We start from the raw sequence: 12,836 nt of genomic DNA, 5'->3' as shown, positions 1-12,836 counted from the left end.
ACAAAGGAGATGATGGAGATAAGAGATTGGGTGAAGAAGAAGGCAAAATGGCTAGAGAATAGAATAATGGCAAGGCTCTCCCATGGATCTCCCACTTTCACTCTCAAGGTTGATAATGGAGAAGGGAAATTAGTTCTTTCCCAAGAGTTAAAAATCTCCAAAATCCATCCCTTGTAAAGCTATGGGTGGGTGCTATTTATAGGCACCTCATGATGTAGGATGGAGCCCATGTGCAAGGCACATGGGGGATATTCTCTCTAACCACCTTGTCCGAGGAGGTGACCTCTCCGAGGAGGTGACTTCTCCAAGGATGAGAAAACCCCGAAGAGGAGATCAGTCCCTCGGCGAACCCTTCTTCTTAGCCACACCTAACCAATGATCCCCAATCATCCCAAAGGGTCAGGGGTAGTCCCAGGGGACGTCCTGCCGCAAAATATTGCCGAGTCTCATGGACCCCCCGGGGTCGTGCCACCTCGACCCGGGTATAGGCTAGTTTAACCGAAGAGTGAATTTATCTCCACTCACCGTCCTCGGGATCGGGTCCTTTGTTCGAACTCCATTACGCCCATGGTTCTGGTGCGTAGATCCCGGAAAGCTCCGAGCCCGCAAGTGTTCTGGGACTCATTAACGGAGCGACTTCTAGATTGCGTTTGAATCCGTTCGAAGCCAAGTATTTCGGACCTCTAGGTTCGTGGATCCGAACCCTTTCGAGTCCGAGTGCCTCGGATCTCTAGGCTTGCTTAATACCCTTTCGAGTCCGGGCCCGAGTAAGTCTCTAGGTTCGTGGATCCGAACCCTTTCGAGGCTTAGAGCCATTTAGCCCGTTTGATGGCGATAAATCTGGGCCCACCGATTCTTGGACTTGCAATAAATTCGGGCCCACTAATCTTGGGCTATTGGGCCTAAATAATTTAGTGGGCTCAAATTAGCCCCTCTTACAGACTCCAAATCAAAGTGAAGCTGCCGAGCCTGCTGCTCCGTCAACTCATCTGATGCTCCCATCTTCGACAGCCACCCAATCCACTCCATCTTCATCTTCCCTTCGAAATCAGAAGGCTAAATGGTATGCTTGTTGAGTGAAGCTGAAAGATCCGAAAGCAAAGGGTGGACCTGATCAACAACAACCATGTTCAGTTTCAAAGATTCCATTGTTGTAATAAAGTTTTGCACGCATTCAGCCACAATAGCTGCCAAAGTAGTCGTTGACATTGCCGCAGCTGCCCTGTGCTCAACCGTTGCAGGCATGCCTGAAGTTACAAGGCGGTTCAAGGCTGCCATGCAGTCCATTTTGTATGTGTCATGAAACCGCTCAATGTTTGGAACAGTGTCTTTGAGAGTGAAAGTTAATGTTTTGAAATGGGCAATCAGTTTTTGGCACTCTGGCTCATACACTGCTGCCAAAATGATGTCGCGAACATATGCCTTCTCAAGCTTCTCGGTGGCTTTGATTATGGCATAAAGCTCGGAAAAGTTCTCATACACCTCTCACTCTCGCTTGTCATTCCACAGCTTAACTTCCATTAGATAGTAAAAGTTAAGGTTTTTCTTTTTAATCAATTAGGGCTTCAAATTTGGAAATGGAGAATAAAATAGGACACGCGCAAACAGGTTCGGCTTTTTTTGCTGGACAACAATCACATTATAAACCCATCAGGGTAAACAAAACTAAATAACAAAGAATAAGATTCTATAAGCTACATAGATATGTATATGCATACTAGTGTTCATATCTCTGTTCTTGTATGTGTTGAAGGATCAAACTTGCACAAAACACAAGTATATATGTTCAATTGGCCAAATATTACAGAACAAGACTATGATTCTATAAAACTACATGAATATGTATACATGAACACATAAATATGTATATTTGTATGCATATCAAATTTGAAAAAAAATTCCAAATATGTAAGTAGAATTGGCCAGATATTCTTCAAAACTACAGTACTATAAGCAGCTTAACATGTATGAAATTGAAAGGAACAAACTGATCAGAGCAATGGATTGAGGGAATACAAAAACACTTGTGTTTGAATCATGAATTTGGGTATTCATCAAAGCTTTTCCCAACCCATTTCAAATTTCTACCCAAATGCATGATCCAAACACACAGCCTAAATCCAAAACTCAAACTTGCGGAAGAAAAACACCATATATACAACCCACAATTTCCGAATCAAGAAAACCCATGAATGTACCTCAAAAAACAAGTAAACCGTAACAAATTTTTAAAAGAGAAAAGTTAGGAATCAAGAAAATTTTCTCATGAAAATGATCATGAAAGATTTATGATCCTTGAATTCCCTTGATTAGTGTGTGGTGCTTTTTTTTAAGCATAATCCAAAGATCGCAAAATTTTCATGATTATTTTCATGAAAAAATTTTCATGATAGCATTGCTGTTTTTAAAAATCAACTCAATGATACGTGTACACAAACGTACATATAAATCCAATTAGAGAGAGAGAGAGAGAGAGAGAGAGGGGGGACTCACGAAGGGTGGGAAACGCGGCTTTGAAAAATTAATAAATTAATTAATAGTTTTTAATAATGCTAAAATTTTATTTCAATTAATAATTCAAATAATTTTATTATTGTATAGGTAAAAGTTAGAAATTTTACTTTTTTAATTAATTTTGTTAAATAAAAAATTTTGATAGAAAAATATTTGTAATTTTACAATTTATATTTTAAGCAAACATGTATTTGTAATTTACCTTAATTTTTCTATTTTATAATTTGATTCTGATTTAAAAAATTATAAAATCGGTGTTAGTGGATCAATTTCATATTTGAGTCAACTGTCTTAAATTTAAATCGAATGGGATCGTATAATTTAAATCATGTAGCTGCTGTTATTGGTGTTGTTTTTTTTAATTATTTAACATAATTTTAATTTTATAGTTATTGTTATTACAACAAAATATTTATTTGGTGGAACTTTTATGTTTATTACATATTAAACAATTATTTTTTTGTTAGATATTCGGTCTCTTTAAGTTAATGATTGGATAATTGGCCTGTTTAGATTTTGAAAGTTTATATGAGAATAATTTGTTTGATGGACACTTTATTATTTTTGAATTTTATGATAGGTTGATTTTTTTTTTTGAAAATGTTATATAATTTTTTTTTATGTGAACAGATTATGTGAAATTGTTATTCTAAATCGAACAGCCATGTTCGAATGATTTGATTTGAATTGATTTCATAATCTAAATGGTTTGATTTGATTCTAATTTTTATAGAACCGTAAATAATAAATTAATCCTGATTTTATTCTAATCGGATCTAAATCAAACTATGCTCATCCCTTCTTACAACTTCCCTTCTTAGCTGAAGTTAATTGGGACAATTATTTCATTTGAATAAAAAAAAAAGAAGTTAATTGGGACAATTAGTTTGTGAATTCAGCTAGACTTAGTCAAATTGAAAATTTTAAAAATTAAAAAAAAAATCAAAAAGATAAAAAAAAAAAAAGTAAAAAAAAAAAACTGATTTTTTTAATATTTACTTTTGGCTTCTAAATTTTTTTAGAATTTTTCATTTTTTTTTTAACTTTTTAGATTCGTGTACACAAGACGAACCGAAAAAGTAAAATTTTTAACATAATTTAAAAAAAAATTCACTAAAGACAAAAAAAAATTCAGAAAAAGAGGTGATTTTTTTAGGTGTTCCCAAAGACGTTATCTTAACCGTTTTTCTCCTAAATTTCATAAAAATTATTTGTACAAAAAATCAATTTCATCAGATACGAATGATAGATGAATAATTAATAATTTAAGTTTAAATTATAGTTGTCGTTTATTTTTAAAATTAAGATGTAATTTATTTATGTCTAATGATATTTGATGAAATAAATTTTTTACAAAATAAAATATGGAGAGGTATATAAAAAATAGTGAGGAAATTGAGATAGGGAGATGAGCATTCCTTGAGTTACTAATCAGGAGAAATTTCTCGTCTGTTTCTCATTTGTTTCTATCTTTATTTCATTAAGTTTTTTCATTTCAATTTTATTGAACTTAAAACTTACACTCTAGATTTAATTAAGAGTACCCAAGTCCAATTCAAGTAAAATTCCTAAATAAATGAAGTAATGCAAATATTTTTTAAAAATTAGTGATAATTGCATTTTGATTAAAGTAACATAAGAAATAAATAATCGACCAATTATAGTCAATAAACATGTATAATATGTGCATGATGCAAGTAAGTTTTTTATGTGAAGTAATTCTACTTACACCACAAAATATACTTCTTACGCCTATTTTCTTTTTGTATCATTCTTAATTTTATTTTCTTCTCATTGTACCTATGGTAATACCCAATTTAACCTTGTCTTCTCAAAACCAAACCCTATCCCACTCGCAATCAGCACCTTCGGGGGGAGGCCGTAGCCTCCAACAGCCAACCCCTAATCCCTTTCCCACTAACGACCAACCCTAATAACCTTTGACTACTGTGATCCCCCTTCCTTCTCCATTTCCTCTTCTTCTTCTTTTTCTTCTTATTTTTCCACATATGAGTTCTTAGATCTGGATTCACTCAGTCACTCTCTCTCTCTCTCTCTCTCTCTCTTGTGTTTTGTTGGCAGTGAAAGAAGGTAGAGTGGTTGGGTCGCGATTAGGGTTGGAAAAAAGTTGAGTTGGGCCGGGTTTGGGCTGGGCTAGCATACATAATAAGGGATTTTGTATCTGCCCAAGCCTGGCCTAGTCCTAATTTCGGGCCTCTATCCCAAGTCCGGTCCAAAAAATAATTATTAATCTCAAGTCTACCCATCGAGTTATATGGTAAAAAAAATTAAATCATTCCATAATTAAATTTAATCGCACATTATATTTTTTAAATAAATATATTAATATCATCATAAATTGAATGATTTTGAATACAAACTGAAGGATTTCTTAAATAAATTAAATGTCAAAACAAACGTGAGTTTTAATAAAATCAACAAAGATAAAGTTTAGATCCCAACAAAAAATATATACTTTAATGTATTATAAATAAATAAATAATTCAATAATTCAATAGCGGACCGGGCCTGGTTGAAAGTATAAATTCCAAGCTCAGCCCATTAATATTTTCAGGCTAAAAATGTTGGCCCAACCTGACCCTATTAGCTAAAACAACCTTCCCAAGCCCTAGAAAAATAAGGCTAGGCTAGGCGGGCCAACGGGCCGATGTCCATCCCTAATTGTGATTGGTAGGGTGAATGGCAGGGATGTTCATGATGGGGCGGTGGTGCTCTCTCTCGTGTTCTGTTATCGGTGGAAGAGGGTAGAAGAGCTTGGGTTGCGACGGTGAGAATGGGCGATGAAACTATTCGAGATGAGGTAGCGGGGGATGGAGCTAAGTTGCAATGACGGGAGGTAAGGGAAAAAAATATGGTTACGATGGCGGAGGTAGGGGAAGAATAGGGTGGCGATGGTGGGCTGAGTTACTGATGGTTGAGGGGGGAAAATCATTGGTAAAAGAGAGTGGGTTGGAGGCAAGTTGAGTTGCTGGTGGGTGAGGGGTAAAGGTTGCCGGTGAAGGAGAGCGGGCTGGAGGTTAGTGGCTAGATGTGGTGAGGTTGCTAGAAATGGAAGAGGGGGTAGCCAACGGTAGTGACTTTGGTGGATGTCGGTGGAGAAGCTGGTGAAAAGGTTAGGTTGGTTAGAAATTAAGTTTAGGATTTGAGGGATTTTTCGGTAATTTTAAATAAGGATAACATTGTAATAAAAAAGAAGAAGAAAGAAAACCATAAATGTAAGGAGATAAAAAGATTGTGTAAGTAGAACTACCCTTTTTTTTGTGTTAGGATAGGAGCAAGCATTTAGTGTTCACACGTTCAATGTAGTTGTCAAACAAGTTCAATGTATCCTCGACCTTTTAAAATTTACTTAGAAATTAACTTTCATTATTTATTTATTTGTTTATTAATACACATGTTAACTTAAAAACTTGTATGAGTTGACATAAATGTCACTTGCACTTGACATAATTTTCACTTATGTCATCGATGTAGTTTTTATTGCACTGTATCTTGTATTAGATGCAATTGGTTCACTTTCTTGTTAGTTTAAATAGTTTTAAAGAAAAATATTTTCCCATGTTGGTCTTCAATCTAAAAAAAAAATATTTAATTTAACAATTTTTTTTTTCTTTCAATCACAATTTATCATACCATTTACTAAATATATTGTTTCACTTCCCCCTTCTCTCGGACAATGGGGCACAGCAGCAACTGCTGCCCCCTTGTGGGCGGTTTTTCCGAGTGTTTTTCGTTTATCTGAACCGTTCATATTGTAGAGTTCGCCCAGAATATTATTCTTGTAAAAAATCAAGTTAATCGGATATTCAAAACCCTGTGATAAGGTCCTAATTATTTTTAAAAATTTATGAAAGTTATGTTAACCGTTAATTTTTATAGAAACAAATATGCTTTGGTTATAGGGCTACAGATATCCAATCAAATTGATTTTTTGTACGAATGATCTACTCGACGAACCCTACAGTATGAACGGTTCAGATTATCGAAAAACAATCGGAAAGAACTCCCACAAAGACAATTACTGTTGTGCCTTAAGGCCCAGCAGTGCCCCCTTCTCCCCTTCTCTCTCATCTTGTATGCACCTTTCCACTCCACTCTCACCTCACATCTGATCATTTCTCTTTTTCCAACCCATCACCCAATCTCCTCTATAAGGCTCTAAATTTTCAATTTACAGCCTCTTTGCTTTATGAATGACATATATCTACTGCAATATTTCATTTTAGTACATTCGATATAAAGTTAATTTTTGAGATTTGGTAGATTTAGGGTTGAAAAGAGTTTTAAGATTATGTTAGCTTTATATTTATGGATCAAAGTGATAAAATTTTAAGTTTTTTAAGGACTAAATGGAGAAAACTTAATTTTTTAGGAACCAAAGTGAGAAAATTAATTTTTGAAATTCCTAAATTGCCTTGGGAATTGATAATTGGACTAAAATGGAAACAAAAAATAGTTTAGAGACCAAAATGAGAGAATCTTTTATTTAAGAATCATAGTGAGAAATGAATCGTGCTCTAGAGGTGAAAGTGTAATTTATCTTTAAAATGTAAAAAGAATGAGATGTGTGATTTTATTTACACCACACTTTTACCTCATGACATTGAATTTCGAATTACGCTATATACAAAAATTCAAAATTATAATTTCATCTCCTTACACAATATAATACCAAGTATACCCTCATCTTTACACATCTTACATATGAAATCCTAACACTACCTTACTCTTAACCACTTCCTCCGATTGCCATTGTCATTGCCATTGCCACCGTCACGACCACTACATCCTCCACCAACCTTCAACCTTTTCCTACCATGACCTTTTCTCCCATTGATGACTTTCCTCTTTTCTCTTCCAATGTGACTATCTTTTTTTTACTAGCCACCGTCACTCTGAATGAGAGAGAGAGAGAGAGAGAGAGAGAGAGGTTTGAAAAAGAAGAACAAGACGATATAGAGGAAAGGGGTTAGGCGTTGCATCGGAGTAAAGTGAAAGGATTAGATGGCACGCTGATGTAGGAAAAGAGAGGATAGGGGGATGTAGATGGGAGGCAATGTGGTTGCAAAGGGATGGCGTGAAAAAAAGAGGGTGGCAAGGAAATGCTACAATATAAGGGCTGATGGACGCCTGCGACTAGTGAGGAGGGTTGGTGTTAACGACAATGGGTAGCAAGTGGTGGAAAAAGGGTTTAAGTGGGTAGACAAATTAATGTTTTAATTTTATTTTTTTTTTTGGATTTAGGACGTAAAAATTAATTTTATATAAAGGTAAAATTATAATAAAAAGGTAAAAAATAAAAGGTATGTAATGAGTTGAAAGTGTAGTGTGAATATAAGGAACAAACACCTATATTTGGGTACTAGTGTATGTCAGTGCCTGAAGGCACGATGTAAATAATGTTGGGATTAGAATAAAATTATAATCCCAACCATTTTGTCTTAAAATTAAATTATCAATTTAATATAAAAACAACACTATTCTTGGGAAAGGAAACCAGACCCACATGGGTTGCCCCTCACTCCCTTTGATTTTTCTTTTCTACTTTTACTTTTTTTTGCTTTTGTTCTTTTTTTAAGCAGAGAGCTCTGTCTCTCTTTTTCCTCTACGTCTCTCTCTTTCTATTTAAACTCCATTGTTGCTCAAGTTTGAGTTTCGAATGGGAGTCATAACCCAATTAATGAAAATCATAAACCCAAACCCAAATCTTAGAAACACAAATCGAAGCACAATGAAACCTTTCAGAAAATCAAACTTTTGACGGTAGAGGACGGAGGCACCGTTACAGGTTAAGATTGAAGAACAGTCCTAAGAATTGAGAGAGAGAAGAGATGAAGAGTTACTGTCGGTAAAGATCGTGGAAGCATCGTAACAATGGAGAGTTGTTGTAGGTAGTAGAGATGTTACTTCTGGTAGCGGCAGAGGAGGGAAATGGAAAGAACGTGAAGAGAGAGAAAGGGTTTTGTCGATGGCGTGTTCCTGGCTGAGAGCAACGGTATCGAGAGGAGAGGTGGTGAGTGACAGGCCGAGAGGAGAAGAAGAAGATAGAGTGATGAGAGGTAAAGTGAAGACAAAGTGATGAGAGGTAAATGTGTGTGTGTGAGAGAGAGAGAGAGAGAGAGAGAGAGAGAGAAACGTGGACGTGGCTTTGAGAGAAACGTGAAAAAAGGAAGGGAAGAGAGAGACAGAGATGGCTTTGAAAGAGAGAGGCGTGGATGTGGGTTAACTGACTTGGGGCAAAACTGATAAAAGATGTTTATGGACGGGAATCTGAAATCCTTAGATTTGTTCATACATTTTTGAGCGTTGGATATTGTTATTAAAAGTCATTTCAGTCGTTCAAATGTCCTAGTAAGACAAATTCAAAAACCCTTCTGTACAAAGCGGCGTGGCAATGGAGAGTTGTTGTATGTGGTAGATATGTTATTTCTGGCGGCGACAGAGGAGGAAGAGGGAGAGGACATGAAAAGAGAGAAAGGGTTTTGTCGACGACATGCTCCTGGCTGAGAGTGACGGTGTTATGAGGAAAGGTGGTGAGCGGCAGGCTGAGAGGAGAAGAAAAAGACAGAGTGGTAAGAGGTAAAGAAGAAGACAGAGTGATAAGAGGTAAATGAGAGAGGGAAAGAGAGAGAGAGAGATAAGCGTGGACGTAGATATGGGTTTGAGAGAACTGTGGAAGAGAGAGAGAGAGAGAGAGAGAGAGAGTAGTGGAATGATAAAAGATGAGAGAGAGAGAAGGGTGGATGTGGGTTAACTGACTTTGGGCAAAACTGATAAAAGATATTTATGGGGAAATCTGAAATCTTTAGATTGTTTCATACATTTTTTAGCGTTGGATGTCGTTATTAAGAGTCACCTCAGCTGTTCAAATGCCTTAGTAAGACAAATGTGTGCAGAATAAATTCAAAAACCCTTCTTTCTTGTTATATAGATTGCCATTTTCTTCATGCTTTAAGTTTGTGTGTTGGGATTAATTTTATCAGTAATTGTTTTGTTGGATTATTTTTTTCATTTTTAATAAAATTTTTTTAATAAAACTTTTATACTTTTAGGCTTATTTAAACCCATTAGAAAAATAAAAAATAAATAAAAAAATCCTCATTATTGACAAAACAAAAGCGAAAAAAACTTATTTTTTGTTTTTTGTTTTTTGTTTTTTGTTTTTTTTTATTTAGTGAACTTTATTTATATTTTATTTATTTATTATTTTTTAGATCTTTTGCACCAGAAAATGTGCAAAGTAAAATAATTTGACACAAATTAAAAGTAAAAATACTAAAAAAAAGTGACTTTATTTATTTTTTTGAGAAAATTACAAAAAAAATTATGGTTTCACTCTTATAACAAAATAAATTCTAAATTTTTAATTTTGTCATTTTAAACCCTAAACTTTTGATTTGTTTTCAATATAAATCATTTGTCTATTTTTATTAAGGTTCCGTTTGTTTTGACAAAAAATATTTTTGTAGAAAATATTTTACTTATTTTCCGTTGTTTGGTTCAATAAAAAGTAAGTAAAACATTTTTCAAGGAAAATATTTTTGCATCATTTTTTTTTTCTAAAATGACTTGGCTTCAAAAATTTCGTGAGTCAATTTTTACGAAATTGACTCTCATTCACTACCTTTTCAATATATTTACCCTTTTCAAATAAATATCTTATAGCTCACTAAAAAGTCATAAATGACACTTTATTGAATCAAAACTTCTTTTTTAAGCAATAAAATGTTTTTATTTCAAGTGTCAACCAAATGTCAAAAAACAAAATCAAAAACATTTTTTGTGTAAAATATTTTATGTCGAAACAAATGAAACCTAAGTAAAATCAACCGAAAAAAAATATTTTAGTCATTAAACTAAACGAAAAAGGGTATTTTAATCATTTTATGTATATGGCATTGAGTTTAATAACCGAAATATTTTTTTCATCGATTTTACTTAATGAGAATAGACAAATGATTTAGATTGAAAATAAATATTAAATTTTAAATTGACAAAATAAAAAACTGAAGATTTCTTTTGTTATAAGGCTTAAACTAAGAATATATATAATTGTTTGTAATTATTTTATAAAATCACTATTGAATTGTAATTTCCTCAATTAGTTTCCTCTTTCTCTTTCCCTCGATTTAAATCCTAAGGTTTTCAAACAAGTGACTTTTGTAACTTTATTAATGAACATCGATGGATGATTTTTTTTTTTTTTTTAATTTTTTATTTTTTTATCATGATAGGGATTTGAAATGCAACTGATAAAGCCCTGGTTTGGTGTTATCCAAGTTGAAGATCATAAAGCATGAATCTAATGGATCAATGGTATCCAATCCTTACAAGTAAGGCCTTCTTTTGGGAAAGAAATGAAGGACCTCAAGCGATGACAAGGTGGTATGTTACTATGCCAAGTCATCGACAATGCTGTAGCTATATCCTATAAGCATTCCTCGCATGTGTGTTATGAGCAATACACTTCAGAGGTTCCTTTAGTACATGTGGTGCAATGCATGGTTGCTACGAATGCATGGTATTTGCAAGGGATTTTGGATTCCATAGATTTCCCTCATGAATGAATCGAAATCATATAAGTGATTAAGGCCTTATTTGTCATAATTTAAAAAAGTCAAAAAGTCAAAAAATGTACTTATTTATATCATCCCAAACCACCCCTTACTCGAGATAATGGACTGTATTGACAGAAGCAACTTTTTCTTTCTTTCTCTTCTACTTTGTTCTCATCCCGTGAATTGTCTAAGTGCTCTTAGCTTTCCCTGGGACCCCTATTAGGCCCTTTTCTATCTATCCTTCCCTTAAAGAGATTTGGAACTCAAGTAAGAAAAACCTTCTCCTCGTGGGATTTTTTTTGAATAAAGAATCCCATTTGAAACTTTCTCTTAACCTCGGACAATTATTCTATTCATTTGAATTTTTTTCTATCATCCTCTTGTTCTCTGTATGTTTATACCAATCCCGGCTAAATTAGAACCCCTTTTTATGTATTCTTATCTTTCTTGCTATAAGAGAGTGGTTTGCCTTTCTTCCTTCCTTTAGTAAGTACTACAGTAGTAGATGGCTTAGTTACCATTCATTATTCCTAAATAAAGATAAGGACTTCTTCCTGATTTGCCTTTCCTGGGTCAATCAGCAAAGATTCGACGATTTTCTCTTCTGAATTAATGGAAAGTGCATGTGTTTCCTATCTTGACATTGAGGAATTCCCCTAGGTTGAAAGAGTGGGTTAATCAAGTTTCTTCAATTTAATAAGAAATATACATGCAGTTTGCTGCCAGTGGCGTAGCCAGGAATTCCCCTCAGTGGGGTCATTCAAAAGGAAAGAGAGAACAAATGAAGAAATGCATCAATGGTTGTTAGAGAATGAAGCGTTGATGGGGCAAATGAATGAACGAACACTGAGCTAAAATTGACACCACTAAACAATGAATAGCTCCAAATATATGTGATATATGTGATATTTATTTAGATTCACTAGGGTCATTTTGTTAAAATTGACACCACTAAACAATGAATACCTCCAAACACTGGGGTCATTTTGTTAAAATCCAAAACTATTAAACAAAATTTCATATATATTTGAACAAAAATTTAAAAGTTCAGTGGTGTCAATTGACACCACTAAATTAAACATAGCCCCGCCCTTGTTTGCTGCTATCCCTTGAGCACGGGAAGATAAAGAATAGGAGCTCCAATAATTCCACTGTCCCTTGGGGGCCTCTCAATACTCAATAGAAGAAGTAGAGGCCCCATAGTTGTAACAACCCTCATGCTGTTTACTGATTAATGACTGATTGATTACCGATAATCACCGATTACTGCTAAACGGAACTGATAATGACTGATAACTGACTGATAATTGAACTGATTAAAGTACTGAACTGACTGACCGAACTTTAAACTAAATTAAATGAATACATCTGTTTGAATTGCATTCTATCTGTTTGACTGTATGATTATCTGTTCATGCTTATATGTTTAAACTGCTAATTGAAGGCCTTATCGGCGGCCGAATCTTGAATTGGTCAGTGTTTTATGATCCTCATAATTAATGTAATTTTATGGTATAATTATCTGAAAACCGATTAGGTATGATTAAATTAGATTAAAATAAACCAATTAAAGAGGTTGACGTAATTACCCTTTTGCCATCTAGTGAGGCCTTTGTTTACTCATATTTGAGCCTTGTGTATGCTTTATCAAAACATTTCTTCAGCCATATTTTGAGCACACCACCGAACTAGAGAGAGAGGAAGTGAGAGAGTGGAATTGTTCTAGAGAATTGGCTTGAAAGG

At 34.3% G+C, this 12,836-nt stretch overlaps 1 pseudogene; it reads right to left on the bottom strand.

Moving 5' to 3' along the window:
* Nucleotides 1-673: 673 nt before the first annotated feature.
* Nucleotides 674-1,521, bottom strand: LOC114320118 (vacuolar protein sorting-associated protein 28 homolog 1 pseudogene; annotated as a pseudogene).
* Nucleotides 1,522-12,836: the final 11,315 nt, after the last annotated feature.

This window comes from Camellia sinensis, chromosome 9 (assembly GCF_055761805.1).
Source record: "Camellia sinensis isolate YWXY chromosome 9, ASM5576180v1, whole genome shotgun sequence".
Taxonomy (NCBI): domain Eukaryota; kingdom Viridiplantae; phylum Streptophyta; class Magnoliopsida; order Ericales; family Theaceae; genus Camellia; species Camellia sinensis.
This window is presented reverse-complemented; position numbering and strand designations above follow the sequence as displayed.